The following is a 22,092-nucleotide window of genomic DNA, read 5'->3' as shown; positions in this document are numbered from 1 at the left end:
GCACATATTCAGCCATCTCCAAGAAAGCAGGACTCTATCATGTGTAATGTTTACCTGGGAAGACAGACACTGTCACTCCAAAGGTCCCCCACACCTTCCTCCTTCTTCCCTTACCTTTATATGCTGAGCATGATGTCATATGCTGTGGGATATCCCTTTGGTTGTTTGACGTCAGCTGTTCCAGCTGTGTCCTTTCCCAGCTTCTTGTGTATTCCCAGCCTACTTGTTAGTAGGGTGGTGAAAGAATCAGAAAAAGCCTAGACTTTGTCTTTATAAGGATTGCTCAGTAGTAAGAAAAATACAAATCCTAAAACAGCCCCATAACAGCTATTATAAAGAAAATGAACTCTATCCCAGCCAAAGCCAGCACTAACCAACAAGTTATGTTCAGTAATATCATATATTCTCATGCAAAGCATGAGAGCTGTAAAGACTTACAGCTTAGTAATTTCCTTTTCTGGAGAAACAGAAATGAAGGTAAAGCAAAACTCTTACTCAAATTCTCATCAAATATTTTGCCTGCAGCATATAAATCAAAAGCCGTAGGAATCAAAAGGGAGGCTTGTATCACGGATCTATGCCAAACTCCTCCCGCGTATAACAAGCATTTCTCATTGCCAGGCTACCCCCTGCCCCGCAGCGGGAGGGGGAGGTAGCCAGGCTGAACAGTCTCTGTCCATGGTACTTCACCACGCCGCGTTTCTGAACCCCACCCCAGAGCTCACAGAGCCGGGAGTTCACGTGACATGGTTTTGCAATATCAGATTCAAGTAGTTGGGAAGATCCACAGATGGACAGTGTGATGGCGAACAGCCAAAACAGCTTTGTCCAGAAGGATTGTTGTGGCAATGAATTGGCTTCAAATCTGAGAAACAAGAACGACTGGACTTGAGCTACAGAAGTCTTTAAAAAAAGCTTATAAAATAAAACAAGATAAGCTCATTGCAAGGACAGGACAGCTCATTATTAATTCAAAATGTGAGAAGAACTCAAATATGAACCTCTGAAAAACTGACCTGTTTATTTTCTGAGACATCCCTTGCTACCAGAAGAATGGAAAGTGTCAATATTTAACACCAGTTTTTACACATTATGTCTGGAATAGGACAAAAACTAACAACTGGTGCATCTCAAAGAAAAAGCCAGTAGAACCAGGAAATAAAATAATGAAAAGGCTACAAGAACAAAGATAAGCAACCTTTACCAAAAAGGGTAGTTTCAATACACCAGAACTGTCCATAGCTCAGAGATCCAAGCAGAAAATAGAAAAATAGAGATAAAACTACAAGAAAGAAAATGTAATGGGGAAGGAAAAGGAGTTTATTCGCACACTCTTTACCATCTTTAGTGTTCAAAACATGTATTATACTAGTTCATATAACATTCAGTTACATTCACTCACATGGGATGGCAAGAAAGTGGAAATTTTTAAAAACTCTAATTTACTGGAAGAAGTCACAGGGGAAAAAATCCACCAAAAAAAAAAAAAATGTTTGCAGTAGCTGTAGGAAGACCCAAAGCCACAGACTGCAAGAGGTGTTGCAAGAGGAAGTTTTGCAGAACGTCACCCTTCTATTGTTTTTTGCCCTGTTGCATTTGCTTCTGGCTTCACGTGACAAAATATCAGGCAATAAACTATGAGTCTAATTCAATACTATCATTTTTCCGTTCTTTCTGCATATATAAATCCATGATTCCCATGGCTACTGGCACAAAAGTGCTGCATTTCAAGCTTATTTATTGCCAAAAGCAGGCATTTGGGGATTCCTGAATCCATGGGAAACAACCTCTGTGGCAGACTTCAGTTGCAAATAGCTGCTACAGATGACTACTCAGACAACAAAGTGACTGCTTAGTGCCAGCATGTGAAGAAATAGCGTAATTATTTCACGTTGTTGATATCGCCTCTTCAGTTTGCTAGCTTCAGAGTAGAGGGATGAAGGCCATACATAGGGTAATTGATTTTGTACAGAGATTAGACAAGCAATCAGAATTTTTATCAGCATCCTATAGGATTGGAAAAAAGGTCAAATGCCGAGAGGAATTATTTACTTATTTCCAGTATTTATGTGATATGCCAGGTTCCCTGGGGATAAAAATACATAAAGTTTATAGACAACCCAATTCAATTTTCAGATGCAACATCTATCAATAAAGTCACTCTTGGAAAAGGTCAAAAGTAAGGTAATCCTGTTCTTCCATTCCTGCATATACCCACCCAAACTACCTCAAGATGGAACTGAAATCTCCCAATCTTTTTATTCATCTAATATCTTCTAGAAAAATTAACCAACTTTGGCTTGAGTGAAGACTTCTAGAAAGGTCTGACAAATAGCAATGCACAATTATGTCCACATAAGATGTAGCTGATGCACGTCTGAAGTTAGCAGCAATTTTCATCTAACTCCCTAAAAATATCATACAGCAATAAGAATCTATCCTTAAAGGTAAAAACACTCACTAATATAAACTAGCTGCAGTTCCTACAAACTTTAATGCCTACTACAATATTATCCTGTCATAAAATGATATGGCTTTAGGACAAAACGGTTTAATATTTGGTCCAATTTATGTGCTGTCTGTCTCTGCAGCAAAGATACATCCATTTCACTCAGTGGTATGAGGATGATGGATGCAGCTACCGGTTAAAAATTCAGTGTGAACAAAACAGTGCACAGCACCTTATGGATACTATCTCTACTGCATTCTAGCACACTCTAGGCAAGTAAAACCTGAATCAAATTTCCATAAACTTATAAATTCCTGAAAAATCAATACCAGTGAACAAGATACTTCCTCATTTTCCCCTGTCAGAAAGGTTCACCATTCAGAAATAAAAGGTCCTCATTAGCAAGAGCAAGTTGCAATCTAAATGTCTTCAAATTTACTGTTTGTTAAACAGGCTCACTGGAACCAAGCCCCTTATCTAATACATAGGCCTTTTATTCGGCAACAATTTTTTTTTTTCAGATTGTCAGCAGCAATCAAACATGGACTGAAGAGGAACATTGTTCTCCATTTGATATAGAAGAAAAAAATATTTCAAGCTTCTGAAGAGTGCAACTGCCAGAGAAGTACTTATTAATGTAAAATCAATTGTGGTTCCTGTGAATTGCAAAGTCTAAATTGGTTATGGCCCACTGGAAAACCTTTGAAGGGCAGTCAGGCTATGCAAACCATCAGCATTACAGTCACTAAGCAGAAATTGAAGGTAGGTCCCAAACTCTCTCAATAAGAGCACAAAGCAAAACAGGCACACACGTGCTTTTCAAAGATGGTGATCTTGTAATACATGGCATAACTGAAAAAAAGCAGTTAGAACACAGCAGTACTGTACCAAACTATGTCTTAAATGAGATTATGCTTATTTGACACAATTGTATTGAGACAGATTTGCAGTCATTAAGTCTCTGTATAGATACATGGACAAAAAAGCGTTAACTTTTAACAGATGGTCTAGCTATATTATATCTAATTGCTAAAGCTTTATATTATATTGAATTTAAGAATGTAAAAAAGCAGCATAAAATTTAACATATGGAAAAAGAACAGAGTATTTTTGTCACTTTAAATGTGAGTTAATAAGTGTTGACACAAAAGCAAGAGCATCCAGAAGAAAAACAAAACTTGAATGTAACTTCATTTACTTGTAAGAATAGATTCCAGAGACTTTAAAATTTCATCATAAATTAACTAACAACTTCAGCTGACAAAACCAAATTGCATCAGGAAACTAAAGAAAAAAAAACTTCACACCAAAACCCACAGGAAATAACAGACTTGAAAGTATATGAAAATAGCAATATATTCAATAGTTGGTTAAGAACTAGTATAAGGTAATATTCTTCTGACCCCCAACTTTCAAGAATGAAACATTGAACTTTGATTGTTTTTTACCTTTGACAGTTTCCAAGGGCTGCCAAAGCCCACAAGGATCCGTCCTGGCTACATTCAGTGCAAAAATGAAACCCTAAAAGGAGACACGCACAAAAAAATGGTATCAGTAGATTAAAAAATACATTAAAACAACAGTCAGTTGTCTCTAAAGCTCATCACCCCTGACACCCAAAACATTTAGAAAAAGACATATTCATCTTAAAAATCATGCGGCATAAACAAAAAACTGCCACTTCAGTCTAGGAAATTCTTCTTCAAATGCAAGAAATTTACATATTGCAGAAAGTATTTACTTGTGTGATGGAGCTCTGCTTTCCTAGAGATGGCCAAACACTTGCCTGCCCATGGGAAGCAGAGAACAAATTCCTTGTTTTGCTTTGCTTGTGTGTGCAGCTTTTCCTCTACATACTAAACTGTCTTTACCTCAACCCACACGTTTTCTCACTTTTACCCTTCCAATTCTCTCCTCCATCCTGCAGGGTGGGGAGGAGTGAGCAAGCAGCTGTGTGGTGCTTAGTTGTCTGAGGTTAAGCCACAATACAATGTACCGTGCATACTGCTGCATGACAGAAACCTCAAACTGATATTGAGCAGGATATTCTTCTTCCAGGGATTTACTATCAGAGTTTCTGTAAACTTTTCCACAGGAACTACTCGAAAAACAAAACAAAACCACTAACATTTCCTAAAAGATATAACTTCCTAAAATGAATGCCATCATTTAGACCAGGCATTGCAATTTCTTATGTGCTGAAAATGTTATTTGTTTTGCAGCAACTTACACTTTTCTCATCATTAATCATCATATTATACTTTTCACAACAGTTTTTGTTTACTTACTACATACAAAACTGAAATGTTTATCTGTCATCCAGAACTGAACATGCAATCAAAGGACTATCAAATCAGATGTGCAACGTGCTCAGCCTTCTCAATCACCCTAAAGTAGTTTTCCAAGTGAAAAATCTACATAAAGTACATTGCCACCTTAATATTATGATGTCTAAAAAATACTAGCAACCTTAAAAACCACACCTAAATTGAGAATGTTTTTACTAAGACACTGTAAACCACTGTTGGAAACCAAAGCTCTGGAGACAACATAAATACAGCTTTAATAAAAGTAAACCCCTTGATTATATCTACAATAAGTGAATGTATACTCTGAGGCCACAACATTTAACACTTTGTAATATTTCTTCCATTGAAAAAAATAGTCCCCTAAGGTGAAAGCAGCACTTAAGTAAAGCATATTACATCTACCTGGCTTCACTAAACAGTAGGAGATTAAGGAAATACTTCTACTAATGAAATACATTGAAAATAATATGCGGAGCTAAGAGTAAGTGACTTTGTTGAATATAAGTCTTCAATTTTTCCTAATAATTTCCAAAACCATAAAAGAAAATAGAGAAGGAATTCCTCAATTGAATGATAAAATACCATCTGTCTCCTTGTAACTTCTAAGAAATGTCTAGCCAGGCTGTTTAATACACTACTACTAATTTCTGCAGTTAAGTATAAGACAACAGTACTTTATAAGTGGAGTCAAAGGCTGTTGACTTAGCAGTTTTATCATGCATTTCTGATACACACCTCCACCCAATGAGGGCATCAGCCAAACAGCAAGGCTAGGGAAGTGCCTGTGCAGATTTTGACAACAGAGGATCTGAAGTCGGAGAATAGGAAACATTTCAGAAGCTGGCCAAAAACCAGCTTTTCCCAGAAAGGGGTTGTTGCAGGCTGGATACTGAAATACCATAGCATTAGTATCTAGCAAGAGCATTCAAAGTTCCAGCCAAACCACCACACGCTTACGGACCACTAATGCCTCGCTAGGAAAAGAGAGCACTTCTACTAATTATGTCAATAATCTGTCTTATCTCATTACAGAATCTTATTCATGAAGAGGAGTGCAGATTCCTACCCCTAATTGAAAAAAGCCTCTCGTCAGTATCTATCTAACTTCTAATAGATATAAGACAACACTGATGGTCCTCCTATTCTTACTGTGACAAATTTAGGTCCATGCTTCTAGAGCACTAATATTGTCAATTAGCAAAGTCAAAGTGGCACAAGAGAGTAGACTCAGTGAAAACAGTTTGGGTTAAAGACAGAATGTAAGGTGTAGCTGAGCAGGGCCACAAAGATGTTACAAGACCAATTTCAAGTGTCTCCCACAGTCAGAATGGAATTTAAATATGCAGACTCCTCCTGATTCAAATCCTCAGAGTAAGTATCTACTGCTGCTGGCAGACGGGGATTTAGGATGTATCAACCCACTCACCTGGACTGCATAGGAAAAATGCTAGCCAGGAAAGCAGACACAGTTTGATTAGGTAGCCAGAAGGGAGGAAAAGGAAAAAAACAAACAAAATACATTCCTCTGGCAGAACAAAGTAGGGGGATCTTCCCCCTTTGCTCCAAGAACTGTGACAATTCATAAACAAGAATTAACTAAAATAGTTTCTTATTAATTCAGGCAGTCAGGCTCACTGAAAGATCAGATTCAGTTTCTATTATCTTGCCATAGCAAAACCAATTAATTCTATCTACATACTCTGAGCTTACACATATTAAGTTATTCTCTGACAAGCTACAATTGTATGTATGCACGGTTCCAATATAAAGTGCAGCAATTTGCTTAGCTGGGTTAGGGAATCCACGAAGCAGCAGAATATCCTGTATAGCCAGGACTCTGAGACTAGGGTTTTTTTTCCTCAAATATATTTTAGGGTGCTGCACATCTTCCCACATTTGTGCACCAAGATCTTTACACTTACAGCAAATACATCCCTTCTGGTCACCCCACATAAGCTGTCTCTGTAGGAACACTAAGATATTCCAGGTGCACAGAACTGAACAGACTGCATCACGAAAACATTTGCTTCAAATTCCTCCTCATAACCTCCTATCAAAATCTGGATAAAGAATAAACACTGATAGCATGTGTGACAATTTCCTACTGACTACAAGATACAACAAAACAGTAGGAAGCAATGAAATTTTAAGTTCAACTGGGAAAAAAACATGGGGTGAAACTGGTTTGCTGTGTATAGAACAGAGAGAACACACACACAAGTGTGTTCAAGGAAAGTGATTACATAATCCTTCAATAACTCCTGAATAAAGTTTTATGTAAAAATGAATCCCATTGCCTATCAATTGTCAGGTTATTTAATCCCACTTTGAAAGAATAACATAGCAGCAGCACTGAACCGGCTAATACTCAAACCCATTTCAAGTCATTCAGGATCCACCACCATGTCGTAACCACAGTTAGAATTAAATACTTCAATTTTGGTTTTGTAAAACATAACCAACTTTCAGGAATGAAAAGAAGTCCAGAACTACTGGTTTACCACTATACATCCTGGTTAAAACCTAAATTATTCCAGATTCAGAAGCCATAAAAGAAAGGTTTGTTGCGAAGGTAACCAACAGGTAGCACATTTCTTAAGGTTGTTGTGTTGTCTTATTGGCTACTGCTCACACCTAACGTAGAACATTATCTAGTGACAAATTGTTGCTACCATTGGACTAGCTGCCACAAACTGATTTTTTTTTTCTGAATTTCTATTGTTAACCAAGAGCTTCCTGGGAATGATTTCCATTCAAACAATTTTTTACCAGAAACAGTACATTTGGAGACAAAGGCAGCCTTGGCTGCCACTGTGGTTTAACTGTCCCTTCACTAAGTGGGTAAATGTTTGATGGCAACAAATTTTAGTATTACACTTGGTTCTGACTTTGTGGAATGATTCTGATAAAGCAACCAAGAGCACACACTCTGTTCAAGAGGCTTCAAGCTGCCTAAAAACATGGCCTCACAAAAACCAGCTGCTGACATAACTACTCAAAACCATCACATACCCATTCAGGATACTGGGAAATTGGCTTAAAGTCACTCATAACTTCAGAACACTGCAGAAATGTTTCATGCTTTTTTCATCTACAGCACACTGACAAAGTAACACTCATGATTTACTACAAAAATAATCCAGGACAATCCAAATCTCACTGTAATAGCTCTTCTCCACTCTTCAAGACTGAAGAGGCAACAGTAACTTGTAATCAATTAGAAACAATTCAGGAGAACAACATGGTGTTCTACAGCAAAACCAGACACAAGACAAATTGTTTATTATGTTTAATTCAGTGTTGGCTGCAGAAGTTCCTATTTTGTTAAATATTAACTTTTCTGCCTTTATGATTTCATTGCTATATTGAAAATGGTTTAGCTTAATGTAGATATGACACAGCCACTTTCAATGACAAGATAACTTACTTGGAATAAATATCACAAACATGAGTCTGTACTGCTCTTCTAAGAGAACAAAAGAAGGATTATCACAGAATCATAGAATGGTAGGGTTGGAAGGGACATTTAAAGATCATCTAGTCCAATCCCCCTACAGAATTATATGTAAGTTATGTCATTAACCAAGATGCAGGTTAATGAGGGGAGACCTGAAAGGAGGTTGTAGCAAGGTGAGGGTCAGTCTCTTCTCCCAAGTAACAAGCAACATGACAGGAGGAAATGGCCTCAAGTTGCACCAGGGGAGGTTTAGATTGGAGATTAAGAAATTTTTTTTTCACTGAGTTACCAAGCGTTGGACAGGCTGCCCAGGGAAGTGGCGGAGTCCCAGTCCCTGAACGTATTTGAAAGAAGTGTAAACATGGCATTTAGGGACACAGTTTAATGCTAGAGGTGGCAGTGCTGGGTTAATGGTTGGACTCAATGATATTGAAAGTCCTTTGCAACCTAAACAATTCTATGATCCTGCACAAAACACAGGCTGCAACTCATAGCACTTAAGTCTCTACACATCAACAGTCCAAATATAAATTAGCAAACCACTCTTGAAGATGACAGGCTTTTTTTTTTTTTTTTGCTAACCGGACAACTATGACCTGCTCAAGAAAAGACAGTTATTTGTTAGCTTGGGTTTTGTGTTTGGAGTTTTTTTCATTAAAGAATGTCTGGTTTTTTGACTGCATATGTTATGGAGGACATGAGCAACAAATATAACAGAATGCTTCTCAAATCTCATTCATGGAGCTTTTTCTGAGCGAAGTAGCAATATTTCTTAACTCATGTCTATATAATCATTAAAAAAAAAAAATTATCACCTGGCTATGCTCTGGAAAGCAAAAAAGTGGTCCTAAATCAGACTTTCTATATAGAAAATCCTATTTCTACCTCTTGAATCTGAAAACAGCCATGACACATGAGCTAAAGACAGAACGTTGCATTGCCACCTTCCCAGCTTTGCAAAACGTTTACATAAACAACATTCAAGGTGGTAAATGTTTCTCCTCCCACTAAAGAAAAAATAAATTGAAAGGTGTATTTTTAAAAAAAATGTTTTGCTTACACCTTTTTGCTGCTTCCTACTGCACAAAACAGTATAAATATTCACTTATTTCCTGCTCATATTGATTTCACTAAAGAATCTGTTGAAGGTTACAGTGAACATAAAAGGTATTTGCCTCAGTTGTCTATAGCACACTACATATCAATTCTCAACTGTAGTCAAGGTTGCATCCAAACTATAATCAGCCTAAGGCTGTCAACCGGTTAAATTTTCCAAAGCCTTTTGAGCGTTGTCCCATTCTGTCTTTTCAGCAGGTCTGAAGCACACGTATACACACAAAAGCTTATATACATACCCAAGTATGTGTGTGTACCTACAAATACATGCAATAAATATCCTCAAAACTATTTCCACTTTTTCTTAAGTCCTTCAGCATGCTATCACAATGTTTATGGAAGCTATTGAAACTGACTGGGATATCTAGGAATTAAAACACAATGACTTCTGAATAATAGCTACTTTTCCCACTCTATATCAAAGTTTTACTCAGACAACATAATGAAAGGCATTTTTTATCAAAGCTGGAAACAATCACTATAAAAAAGAAAAACTTCATTCTTTTAAATTGTTGATCTTCTATTTGCCTAAGTCTTGAAAACGAATGTTTTTTTGGGCACAAAAAAAGGGAATCATTTCACACTGCTACTAATACTGCTTCTACTGGATAATGGTAGCAAACTTCAGCATCCTAATGATGCACAAGCAGCCGTTACCACAAGTATTACAACTATGGTATAAATTAATGGTGCCCTAGTGGCAAAAATGGGGATACACTCAGTATGCTCAAAGTGCCAGCAATCCACATATACTAGCAGTCCTAATGACTCAGCACCACTGAACCAAAACCAGCACAACAGTAGGAAATCTTTTTCCAGAACATTTGCAAAATGACAGAAAGTCTTCAAAATACAGAGGACTTGAGTTTCCTGGAAGACGGTTGAAGAGGATGTTATATTAGACCAAAGACTTTAAACATTTTCCCCCTTTTCATTTATGATGAGAGAGAAATCTACTTCTCAATAGCTCAACTTCAAACCCAAAAGCTATAAATAACTCCTTTACTGCTGATAATCCCAACAGAATCACCCCGTCATATTGCTCGTACCACGAAAGACAACTTGGGATCAAAGGCTTCTTTTTGAGCAACAAGTAATAGGCACCAAGTGCTATATAACAGCGCATTTATCAAAACCAGCAGTAGCAAATGAATTCAAACTGATAAGGTAGTCAGCAGGCATGTGCACGGGAAAGTGGGAGGGGAAGTTTATTCACTGACATTTAAATGGCAACTTCAGTAGTTACATGAGTTAAAGACAACAGTAATGAAAATCACTCAAATGCATCACAGGACTGGGAAGTATAGCACCTTGCAAACTCTTTAGTTTGTACTATCTTTCTGTAATGTAATTAGAAAAGTATCAAAATTTCCTCTGTTAAACTATCCTTTTGTTCCATAACCTTTTGCAATAAGACCGGCATTGTTAGGAAATTCACACCAGTGTGGCAATACTAGTGCCAACTCCTACAGCAGCCATGACACACAGACACATTCCCTGCCGCACACTTGGAAGTCCTGGATCAAGGCCTGACACCCTGTAACACAGTTTTGGGTAGAGGTTTCTAATCAGACTGAGCCAAGGCAGAGCCAGGAGGCGGGCATGGTGCAGAATTAAACTTAAAACATAATTTGCCCTTTTTACTTCTTTCCTAGTTTACATCCCCAAAATTTTCCAAATCAAGTTCAATATTTATCACATTTCTAACCATTAATAACTGAGTTTATTTTATACAAAGACATTTTGACTTCCAACTAACATGATTGTATATGCAGGGAAGTCCAAGATATTAATGCTATTATTCTCAAAGAAAACAAATACTGAGTTGTTCAGCAAATAATTCTAAACTGTAATTGCAAGCACCAACTTTCAACAGAATCAGCTGCCAAGTTCAGCTTCATCAATATTTATAGCTTGACATCAGTCTCAATTGTACTTTTCAGCTATTTAGACACCTAAGAAATGACCAGGAAGCTAATTTTCAAAAATCTGCTCTATATCCAATATTTTTTTCTACCTTCCTCAGAAAAATGAGGCACCACATTCATTTTTCATGGCTTTTTTTTTTTTTTTAATTTTAAAACAAAGTGAACATTATTAGCAATACAATCCTAGTCTTCAACACTGCCATCTCTGATCAACACACTCAGTTTCAACTACTGGATGTGGAGCTACTTGCAAGAAGAGTTTTGGATCTGCTCAAGTATGTATGAAGTCAGGGCGCTAAATTTTCAGTCTTTTGGACTTGGCACAAAACAGTTCTTCAGCATTCACATCTAATTTCCTACACAAATGGCATTTAAAAGATAGGTAACCAATCTTTACTATTTCTGCCAAAAATGTACATCTGCCTTTAAGCTACTTATTTGCAATACATAACGATTTTTACAGTCAAGCTCTCCCACTATATTGAAAAGCTTTTAAATTTGCTCCCAGGCATGAATGTTTTTTGCTTTCATATGTTAGGTTTCTTTCATCCTTTACTCAACTCAAAATTACAGGAATAAAAATTCCCTGTTATTTTTTTGAGTTCAAACGTCAATGTTATGAAGTAGTTTCTTTATATATCCAGCTAAAGCAGAGGCAAGTTATGTTGATATACGTTAACCATCCCCAAGACAGTACCAGTTTATCTAGTTACCTAAACTAGTGAAAGTAACATCCAGCATTGGGCAAGTGTAGGGTTAGAGCTTGGGACTGAATAGATCAATTATGTCACGGTATTCTTGCCCTGAGGCCACCACTATGTTAACCTGTCAGAAGCATTTTCCGTTGCTTATTAGCACACATCAAAAGTATTTGATACAATGGGACTATGACTTCTTTCCCCTGAGACACTTCTCCAGAAGCTAATTTACTTTTCAATCAACAGGAAGTCTTTCTCAATTTGAAGCCATTTTCTGCAATACATGAATTGCTAAGGACAGGGGAAAGTAAGTTGGCCTTTGACCATGAAAGAACCAGAAGAGTTAATTCCAATAAGAGAGAACACCACTGGCCAGTTCTGGTTGCTTCTCCCAACACTCTAAAAATAGAAGAGGCCAAGCAAAGAAAGTTAAAGATAGTTAATTTACTGCAACTACAAAGTTGTAAAAGTGAAGAAGCCTAGCTGTGCTGAAAAAAACATTTCTTACCCTTTCAAGTACCACTTAGCAAAGTGAGTGCCATCAGAAACATAGGTTAATGTTCCCTTAACCTGCTATTAAATTATTAGAAACTTTGAAAACCAACTTAAAACCTGCACATGTTCTTCATGCTGTCACCACACAAGCCACAGAAAGTGGCACAGAAAGCAGATCCTGAAGCACTCAAAACATTTGTCCAAACAAAAAGCATAGCTATATTCAAAACAAAACCAAACCAAACCACGAAAAAAACAAATCCTAATTCAAGCCTTTGTATCCTTCTTTGTTTAGAAGTGCTAGGAAAAACATGAGCTGTATCTGTATAAAAACACCACAAAAATGACACTTAATAGCAGATGCAGGATAATACCAGTGTAAGGACAGCACTCATCTTAAGAAACATCCTAAATGTGAGAAAAAAAATCACAAATATTTAAATTTTTATTCAATGTCAGTGAGAAGTGGTCTGTATCTTGACGAACAGTCCCAAATAAGCCCTGTGGAGACCTGTCCGCATTTTTAATTACAAGAACAGACATCTGGTACAATGCAATCAGGATCTGACTAGGCAGAATCCTAGCCACTTGACAAACAGAAAAAGACAAAAAGCTAATTTGAAAAAATCGGAACCAGAATATCACAGAAGGGTAGGAATTTAAATTACAGTGGTTGTTAACAGTAAAACTTCCTGTGTGGACACCTTCTGCTAAAGTCCTCCTTTCTTAGCTGCTTGCTTAAAAGCAGTTTAACTTTAAAAAAACCCAAAACAAACACCAAAACCAAACACGTTTCAGAATAAGCATGTTCCAAACACAAAGTTAAACTGCTACATTTACAGAAACATATGAATATCATTACTCACACATATTCACGAAAAGCCTCAATGCATAAAAATCCTCAAAGGAGTAATGTAAAATGACACTAAAACCCATAAAAGTAGCGGTAACATTGTAAAGGAACTATTTCATGCAATAGGTACTGCAACCTTCCTTCTTCAAGGGATTTTCAGCTGCTTCAGGTCAAGGATGGATCACTCCAAAATGAATTATGAAGTATATTCTGGTTTCTGCAAGAAGCTGAAGTGAGGAGATGCACTCCCTTCCTCTACCTCAGAGACAAAAATGTTTAAACAACAAAAAAAAGTATACTAATACTTTCTCTAAGTTTGTATGAAAGACATAATTCCTCAAGCTACTTGAACCCACTGATATTATTAATTTCTGTTTTCTGAAGTCATAATGTGCAAGCAACTGTAGCCTCTGACATCACCAATAACGTTTCAGTGTTATTAGTAAAGAAAGTGAGCATACAGGTCATTTAATCTTCTACAAAATCTAACTTCTGGAAAAATAAGTTAATCTACTGCTGTATAAAAAGCAGACTCTATTGTTGGCTGTAGTGAGAAAATAAAACATACTCTATGGTGTTTCTACCATCTCTAGAAAGAGTAATTAGATTTTTTTTTTTTCTAAAGTATCAGAAATATGTCCCAGGACGAAAGTTAAAGGTCTTAAAATGTGTGAGCAAAGAGCTGGACAACCTGTGTCTCTTCAGCGCATGGCTATATTTGCTCACACATTTTAAGACCTTTAACTTCAGCCATGCGCTGAAGAGACATAAGACATTTAAGTTTATAACCAGACCATGCTGACACAGGGTTGCTGGGTAATTTATATCTCTTTTGGCTGTCAGAAGCAGCAAGAGAAGAGGGCCTATTTCTATTAACACCAGTGGCTCGCCCTAGGGCCAAAGCATGTTTAGTCCACAGCAGACCAGCAAATTCCTGGAGGTACTTCTACCTCCTGAAGGTGAATCCCTTTCTTACCACACATACAATGCAGTCATGAGATTTTTGCAGAGGTCACAGGGCTAAGAAAGTTGGTTACAACATCCTTAAAGCAGCCCAAACACTTCTCAAATCTGATCACATGCAGACTTAATGGACAAGTCTTAAAACAAAAATGCCAGCATAGAACTTGTCAAACATTTAGTTTCTTTTCTCACAAAGTATACTCTTGTCACACAAAGAATACAGAAAACTGCAAGGCACAACCAACACTTGCTCTGATAAAAAAAACCTGAAAATCTAAGATAGGAGATGATCGGAGGAACAGGAAGAAGCATTTTTAACTAGTAAAATAGAGGCTAGAATCTGAAAAATCTCTAAACTTAATAGAAGAGAGTAAATAGCATTCATAAAAAACTATGTTCTTTGTAGCTGCTATCAAATTAAATAGCACAAAAGAATACATTTTTCCTAATATAGAGCAGACCTCACTACAAAAGATGAACACACTGTTAAAAACCCCCTTTATCGGGTTGTTTTTCACTACGGTACCTTTTATAATGCTGCCAAGAACTATGATGAAACTATAAAAATTAAATGCAAATAAAAACATTAATAACTCTTACTTCATTACTCATGTAGATGTCTCAGAGGGCTTCTCCTCAGACAGGCAACATGATATTATTGTATCACCTTTTGCCTAATCCTCTGTCAGGCTATCTAAAATTATCAACTCTTCGTTTTGCAACTTTGCTTCTTATCCTTTCATCCGCTAATTAGCTTTTCAGCCTTCAATCTTCTGCCCAAGATAGTCAAACTCTATTGAGCACCAGTTTATACTTTACACATTTCTTCTGACCAGTGTCTCATAGCACACAGAAAGACTGCTGCCTTACAGGACCTCCCAGTACAGTTCTGCACAGACATAAAAGCTTCAGTGAGAGTAAGAGCAACTTTCAGATCCATTTTAACCTTTTAAACAGATATTTAAAAGTTTTTATTAAACAGTGGAAGTCTCACATAAGAACATCAGTTTTCTTCCCAGATTTTTTCCCAAACTAACTTATGTGTTTTCTAATCCACGGACATTAAATCAGGAAATACACGCAAGATATCTGATTTCAGAACTACTAAAGCTGGCAAGGCCCAGAAACACAATCCGAACTGAGTAGCTGAAACTGGAAAAGGTCATCTCCATAGCTCACTACATGGTAAACACAGAGAACATCCAAACTGCAACCACAACCCTTACACTGATGAGAACTTAAAAACCTCAGAACATTCCCTTACAACATGATGCAAACCATAATAAGTGCAAAAACACCCGTTCCCTCTTACCGCTATAAGAAAGCAAGGGGAAATATTACTTAACATACTCACTGCCTACTACTCTAAAGGAGAAAAAAAATAAATACACCAACTCTTTGCAGCAAAGTAATCTTACTTCCCTGAAGAAAAAATAAGTAAGATTGCAATGCAAAAATGTATGAAGGGTAAAGCGGAGAAATGTGACAGAGGTTTAATATCTGCTGAAAGTGACAGGGAACAGCACTCAGAATATCCTGATGGCTATCACCCCAGTCACCTCACAAGCAGAAATACCAAGTAGCAACTACTTGTCTGACAGTGACAGCTGGCTCAAGTACCAAAAAGCGCCCCTGTTTTTATTAGCAGGCATAGCAAAAAATTCTGTTTGGATGCACAAGAAATTAAATCCAATTCTACAGTCCCTGTTCACCACATTGCTGAAATAACAAGCAAACTCAGCATATGTATTTTATGTAAAAAGGGAGAAAGACAGTAAATGTTAAAGAAGACTATCAGCAAGAATCCATGTCTTATTCTAGAACATCTGGCCAAGCAATTAGAAATACATGCTCAGCATCTCTGTGCTAAGTTCTTGTCATCAGAACTGAAGAGTGACATCTCACTATTTTTTTCCCCCAAAATAGTGTAATGTTTCACAACTACAATTTATGAAACCATAACAAATAGATCATTAAAAGCAACTCCAAGGATAATTCAGGCAAATATATTTTGTAAGCAGTGAAGTGACAGAAAGCTTTTAACTTGAAAGAAAACCACTGGTATTTATTTGCTACTGTCAGGTCCTTTCCCTCTCATCTATGAGCTAACTATGCTTAATTTATCATATCAAGACAAACAGTGACAGTTCTTTACAATGACATATTTGCTGATCCAGAAATTATACACAGAAAAAGGATAAGTGAAAAATAAAATCTAATAATAAAGAACTGAATAGCTGTAAGCTACAATGTAAGCAGAAGTATTGCAGAACTTGTATATCTTAAGTACTGACAGAATATTTGAATCTAATAGCAGAACTAGAGAGCAATTACTGAGGAAAGCCATTGCAAAAAGGTTGGAAAATGACTGCTAATCGTTATTATTACTACTATTGCACAAGCCAGACAACTTTTATGTACAAAAGACATTCTAAGAAAATAAACATGATAACGGCAATAAACGACTAGGACAAGAGACGCTGCATCCAAGCACTCTGCAGAAAATGGAGCATAAAGTAACTGAACCATTAAGCAGGCTATTAATAAACTCATTCAAGTCAATAACTAAGCTCCTTAGACTTATTCTCTGATTTCCAGTTCATAGTGCTTAATTGTAAATCCGACCTCTTCTGTGAGCAAAAATACACCTGCGTTACTGAAGGAATCCCCTCCCAGCAAAAATACTCAAAAAAAACCCAACCCCACCTGAACTTACCTTCAAATAATTTACTCTATAGTAGTCCTTGAATTCTTTCCATCATTCTGGATGCAGCTATTCCAACCCACTGATGTAAATACAGACGTTTCTATCTATGACGTATATTACGCATTACTTTTGCAAAACAAAATTATTTCCAATTCCCTATGGCAGCAGGCAGATCTAGGACATAATTTACTACCTCAGAACTCACAAAATTCTGTCCTGAAGCTCTCTCCTCTACAAGCTATCCTCCAACATCAAGTTTTAACGATCACTCATCACCAAGCAAAGCCATGACACATACTCTACCTAATTTCATTGCACTACTTGGCCACACAAACTCTGGTAGAAAAAGCATTTTTTGATTAACAGTTTCAAGATTTTTATTTCCAAACCTTTGAGCTTATTCTTTAGAGTTCCAGCTACATTTGCAGTTACAAAGAAACTGCAGTAACATACCAATTCATAAGGCTGCCTAATCAAGAGACACTGTTTTCTAATTAAGTTGAGGGGTTTTTTTCTCAGTACTTCCATGTTATAGGATTGAAGTGACTCACTTTACTAAACATCCTGGTAACAACATAACAAGAAAACAGAAATCAAGACCAAGCTCACAAGAGAAGTATGAACATTAGAATTTTACCAGTTAGCACCGAAACTTCTGAGCTAATTCTATACTCATGTACAGCTTTACATAAAATTGTATATTAATAAAACATTTATATGCAATATAGCTAACTGAGAGGAAAGTAAAAAGCATAATGATACTCTCACCTAGTTTTTACAAAGAAAGTTTTATGTGCCCGCTGTTGCCCGCAGAACTTTGCAGCACAAAAGCTAACGCACACTTCAACTACTGCTCTGGGCTCCATTCCCAAGCCCCTTCCCCCCAGTCTCAAGTTTTTGCAGAGTGATTTCTTCACTGCAGAATTGAAGTTTTACCTGCAACTTAGTCAAACACAGGTGAAAAGTCACCCTGACAAAGCCCACTCCCTGAGATACACCGAAATGGCCATTCCTGTATGGAATATGTAGAACAACTTGACCTTATCTTTAAACTCAGCAGTAATGCACCAGATGAGAGCATTAATCTCACTTTCCCACTCCGCCTATGTTCCAAGGAACTTGTACCATTAAGAGTCACTCTAGAAGAGGGATTTGTTGAGCATCTACAGTCTAAGTACAAGGCTGCTTGAATTTGTGCACATATCTAACAACCCTGTTGAATCTATGCTATTACCTCTACAATACTTTTAGCAGAAACTAAAACCCAATTCATCTGGATAGCAATATTACTGGAAAATATTTACTAAAATAGATATTTCAAATATGGATCTACACAACCTTTAAATATATACCTACTGTTTCTCAAGAGGATTCAGTTTTTGTAGAGGATGAAGCTGCAGCCCTGAAATCTAAGAACCCATGATTAAAAAAATTGTGGATTGAGTAAAAAACAGTAGTAGGTTTTATGGAGAGATATCTTAACAAATATTCCTAAGGTTTGTGAAAAGTTACACATGGAAGAATGAAGCACTGTTTCCAGTAGCAAGCTTGTCTACTCTAGCTAGGAAAGCATTTTGTTGAAACACGGTTTTATTCAACAAGCCTTAGCTCTATATGGTAGTAGATACTCCTACATGTATTTTCATAAAGCAGATTTGAGCTCGCAAAATATCATGCTTCAAGCAGCGTTATCCACAGCCGCTGAAGTGTCTCCAGAAACAAACATTCGCTCATCCTGCTAAAAACAGCTCGGGAAACTTTTGTTTCTTCTCTTTTCCCGCCTGGGACACACCTCTGAGCTCGGTCACTCCTCCCACCCACATACACATTTTAACTAGCATCATGTTCAACACATCCAGCGGGGTTTGTAGTGGTATCAGCGTAACCTCAGGACTGTCCCCTCGCCACACAAAAGCACTTTTACCCCAGCTACAAAAAGGCTCCTCGGGGTCTTTGCACCGCTGTTACATTTTAAACGGCCTGAACAGGCGGGCGGGCTGCTCTTCCCTGGGCTCGGCAGCCGGTCGAGCGTAAAGCGCTGCGCACCACAGCGCCGGGCAGCGGCCTTGGGGCCTCCCGCACGTCCTGTCGGGATAAACCGGAGGGGCGGGGGGGGGAGTGGGCACCCTAGGCGGCGGGGCGCAGCCGCAGCGGGCGACGGGCCACACGTGAGGCTAGCGGCGGTGAGGGGCAGGATGCCGACTCTGCCCTGGAACAAGCGCTCTCCGGGGTGAAGGGATATCGGGGTGGAGGGGGGGAAGCAACAGCAAACCCCGGCGCTCTTGGGGCAGCGCCCTTAAGCCGCCGGTCGGGGCCCCTCCCGCCGGCCCAGCCCCCTCCCCCCCCCCCCCGGGCACTGCAGCTCGCAGAGGGGGGAGGGGTCGCGCGCGCTCGGCGCTAAAGGCCCCCTCACGAGCAGCGCGAGGGTCCTGAGGGCGGGAAGGGCGCTGAGGGAGGCCCGCGGGCCGCTCGCCCTCCCCCTCTCCGCCCTGGGGGTGGGGGAAGGGAGGGAGGTTGGTGTTGGTGTTGAATGGAGGGGGCCTGTCCCGCACTCACCGCTGAGGCGCCTCCGCGGTGCGCTGAACCCCCTTCTTCTCACTGCCGGGGGCGGCTCCGCCCGCCCGCCCGGGAAACACGCACCCAGGAAACCAACGCGAAGAACGTGCGGGGAGCGTCCCCCCTCCAAACCCTCCGAAAAAAACACACCGGAAAAAAACCCCCCAAAAAAAAAAAACCCCAAAAAACTTTCCTCGCCGCCGTCTCCCTCCCCCGAGGAGCACGAACCCAAACACACCGAGACACGCCCCCGCGCCGCCCATTGGACGGCGCCCCGCCGACCCCCGCGCCGATTGGCCGCTCCGCCTGCCCGTCTTCTCCCTCCTCTCCCTGTTCCGCCCCTACACGCTGCCCATTGGGAAGAGCCTCAGGGAATCTCTCCGCCCATTAGCCGCGGCCCGCGTCAATCACAGCGGAACGCCCGCCTCTCGGTGCTTCTCATTGGGCCGCCGCGTCGTCATCGCGCCCTGGCTGATTGGCTGCACTGGCTGTCATCGGTTCACGTCGCCCCGCCCCCCCGCCGCCGCCGGCTCCCGCCCCTTCTTCCTTTCTGCCAGTTGGATGCGAGATTTGCCCCTCAAATGGGGCACCCCCTCGCCCGCCCTTCCTTCCCCCGCCCTTCCCTGCTGTGGGTTGGGTTGCAGCTTGCACACTCAGCCAGCCATTGGAGAAGGGACGTGGCCGTTACAACATTACAGCGCCAAGGCCCGCCCGCCGAGCTACGGTGCTTGGCCTCAGCGCTGGGGCCCTCTTTAGCCGAGGCGGGAGGGGAGGCTACGTCAGTGTGCCCGCTTCGTTTGCCGGCCCCAAGGGCGGGGCGCCGTGACGGCCACACGCCGCAACGGGATCGGAACGGCAACAACGCCACACTCCCTATCAACGTCCCCAGCGACGTTTCTTCCCTGCTCCCGCCCCTCCGCTCACGGGCACGCCCGCCGTGAAACAGCGATTGAGCAGGGAAGACGTCAGTCGTGCAGCCCGCGAGGCCATTGGCGGAAGGCCTGACGCCTCCGCAGGCAACCGGCTGCCGCCCCCGGTGTCACCCGCCGCATGACACAGCACCCGTGGGCGAGGGGAGCGGGGGAGGGCGAAGGGGAAGGGCGCGCCTTTGATTGGTTGATGTCACTGTCAATCTGTCCGGAGCGCGGCGGGCGGTGCTGTGCGCGCTGCCCGAGCCCCACGTGGCCCGGGTGGCTGCGCACGTGACGGGGCGCCGCGCGCTGCCGCCGCGGCCGTTAGCGGGCTGAGGGGAAGCGGAGGGAGGCGGGGCCCGGCAGAGGGGCTCGTAGTTTGCGAGCGCAGTTAGCGCTCTCCCCCTGCCGCCTACACCGCAGTCTGTCTCCGCCACACAGCGTAGTGACCTGAGGGGAGAGGGAGGTTTGTGGTTCAGCTCTTTGCCTCTGGACTTGGCTTCTGCTGCGGAGGCCGGTCCCCGGTGGCCTCGGGACAGCCAAGAGGTCGGCGGCTATCCAGGCTCGGTTGACTGCGCAGCCGACACAAAATGGGTGTTAGGATTCACGAGTGGGGTTGCTGAGAGAAGCTCGGCGGCTTGCTTCCACGAAGCAGCTTTTTGCCTTTGATGCTTTGTGGAAGTCCACTGTGGTTTCCTTTGGAACACGACCTGAGGCTTTCCAGGCCGCAGTGCTCCCAGCAGCTCGGTCCAGAATACCTACAGTCCCTTTGTTGTGCAGGCTCTCTGGGCTGAAATTGTAATTTTCAGGTAGATGCTGTGAATTGCAATCGGGAAAACCTGTGAAAAATGTTTTTGCAGTGAATATCATTCATAAATAAAATTGTTAAACAACTTCAGTGTCTGTGGAGCAGTCTGAGTCTGAAACAGGGCTGTGGAGATGGGACAGTAGGAGGCTGGGGCGGAACCTGGCCTGAGAGCCCTTCACAGGTTAGACATCACCAGGAGAGGAAGCTGCCAACACAGCAAAACTGCAGACAAGAGCCTTGTGAACTGAGGCTACACAAGTCAGTAAACTGCAGTGGGTCTTTTGATGGCTTCCCCATTCAGTAATGGTAATTGATTTTTACATTGATTGGTGGGGGAAGGAGCCCCATTGATAGGAGTGAGACTTTATACTGGGTATATACATTCATATTACTGTAGCACTTTAAGGAATGCAAAAGGCACTGTATAAATCAATATGAAATTGTACTATAAATTGGGGATGTACCTCCCTCCGTTCCTCATTGTTTATTCACTGAGTAGGAACGGTCTATATCTTGTCTATATCCATATGTGTTTTTCTTGGTGTAAGCAGAAATGACTAATAGACTGAGAGTAAAGATTGCATGCACTGAGAGAGAAGGAGGTGCCCAAGATGCTGATTTTGCCATAAGTAAAAAAAAAAAACCCTACCCCCTAAATAATTCCTGTATATGAATTCTCTGTCCTCTTATTGATGTTCTTTTTCAGGTTTTCCTTCATATAATTTGCTCAGGGTTTGGGTATGCTTGTAGCAGGACACAGAAAGCAAAGTGAAGTGACACTATTTATTTTGCATAAACCTAGGAAACCCCATATTTTCATTTCATAGGAGCAAAAGATAACC

At 40.5% G+C, this 22,092-nt stretch overlaps 1 protein-coding gene across 10 annotated transcripts in view; it reads right to left on the bottom strand.

Annotated features, from left to right (window-relative positions):
- TNRC6B (trinucleotide repeat containing adaptor 6B) overlaps window positions 1-19,808 on the bottom strand; it is a 149,285-nt gene extending 129,477 nt beyond the window's left edge. For 7 of the 10 annotated variants that reach the window (XR_009820189.1, XM_062012850.1, XM_062012873.1 and 4 more), the window contains exons 1-2: window positions 19,532-19,716; window positions 3,898-3,970 (exon numbers count right to left, since the gene is read on the bottom strand). The gene's annotated coding sequence lies outside the window, so the exon portion shown is untranslated. Of the gene's footprint in view, window positions 1-3,897; window positions 3,971-19,531 lie in introns of all 10 variants that reach the window. The other 3 variants (XM_062012881.1, XM_062012891.1, XM_062012864.1) reach the window with 2 other exon arrangements.
- Between the last annotated feature and the right edge of the window lie 2,284 nt (window positions 19,809-22,092).

This window comes from Colius striatus, chromosome 1, assembly GCF_028858725.1.
Source record: "Colius striatus isolate bColStr4 chromosome 1, bColStr4.1.hap1, whole genome shotgun sequence".
Lineage (NCBI taxonomy): Eukaryota > Metazoa > Chordata > Aves > Coliiformes > Coliidae > Colius > Colius striatus.
Note: the sequence above shows the minus strand (reverse complement) of the source record. Positions and strands in the feature narration are given on the sequence as shown.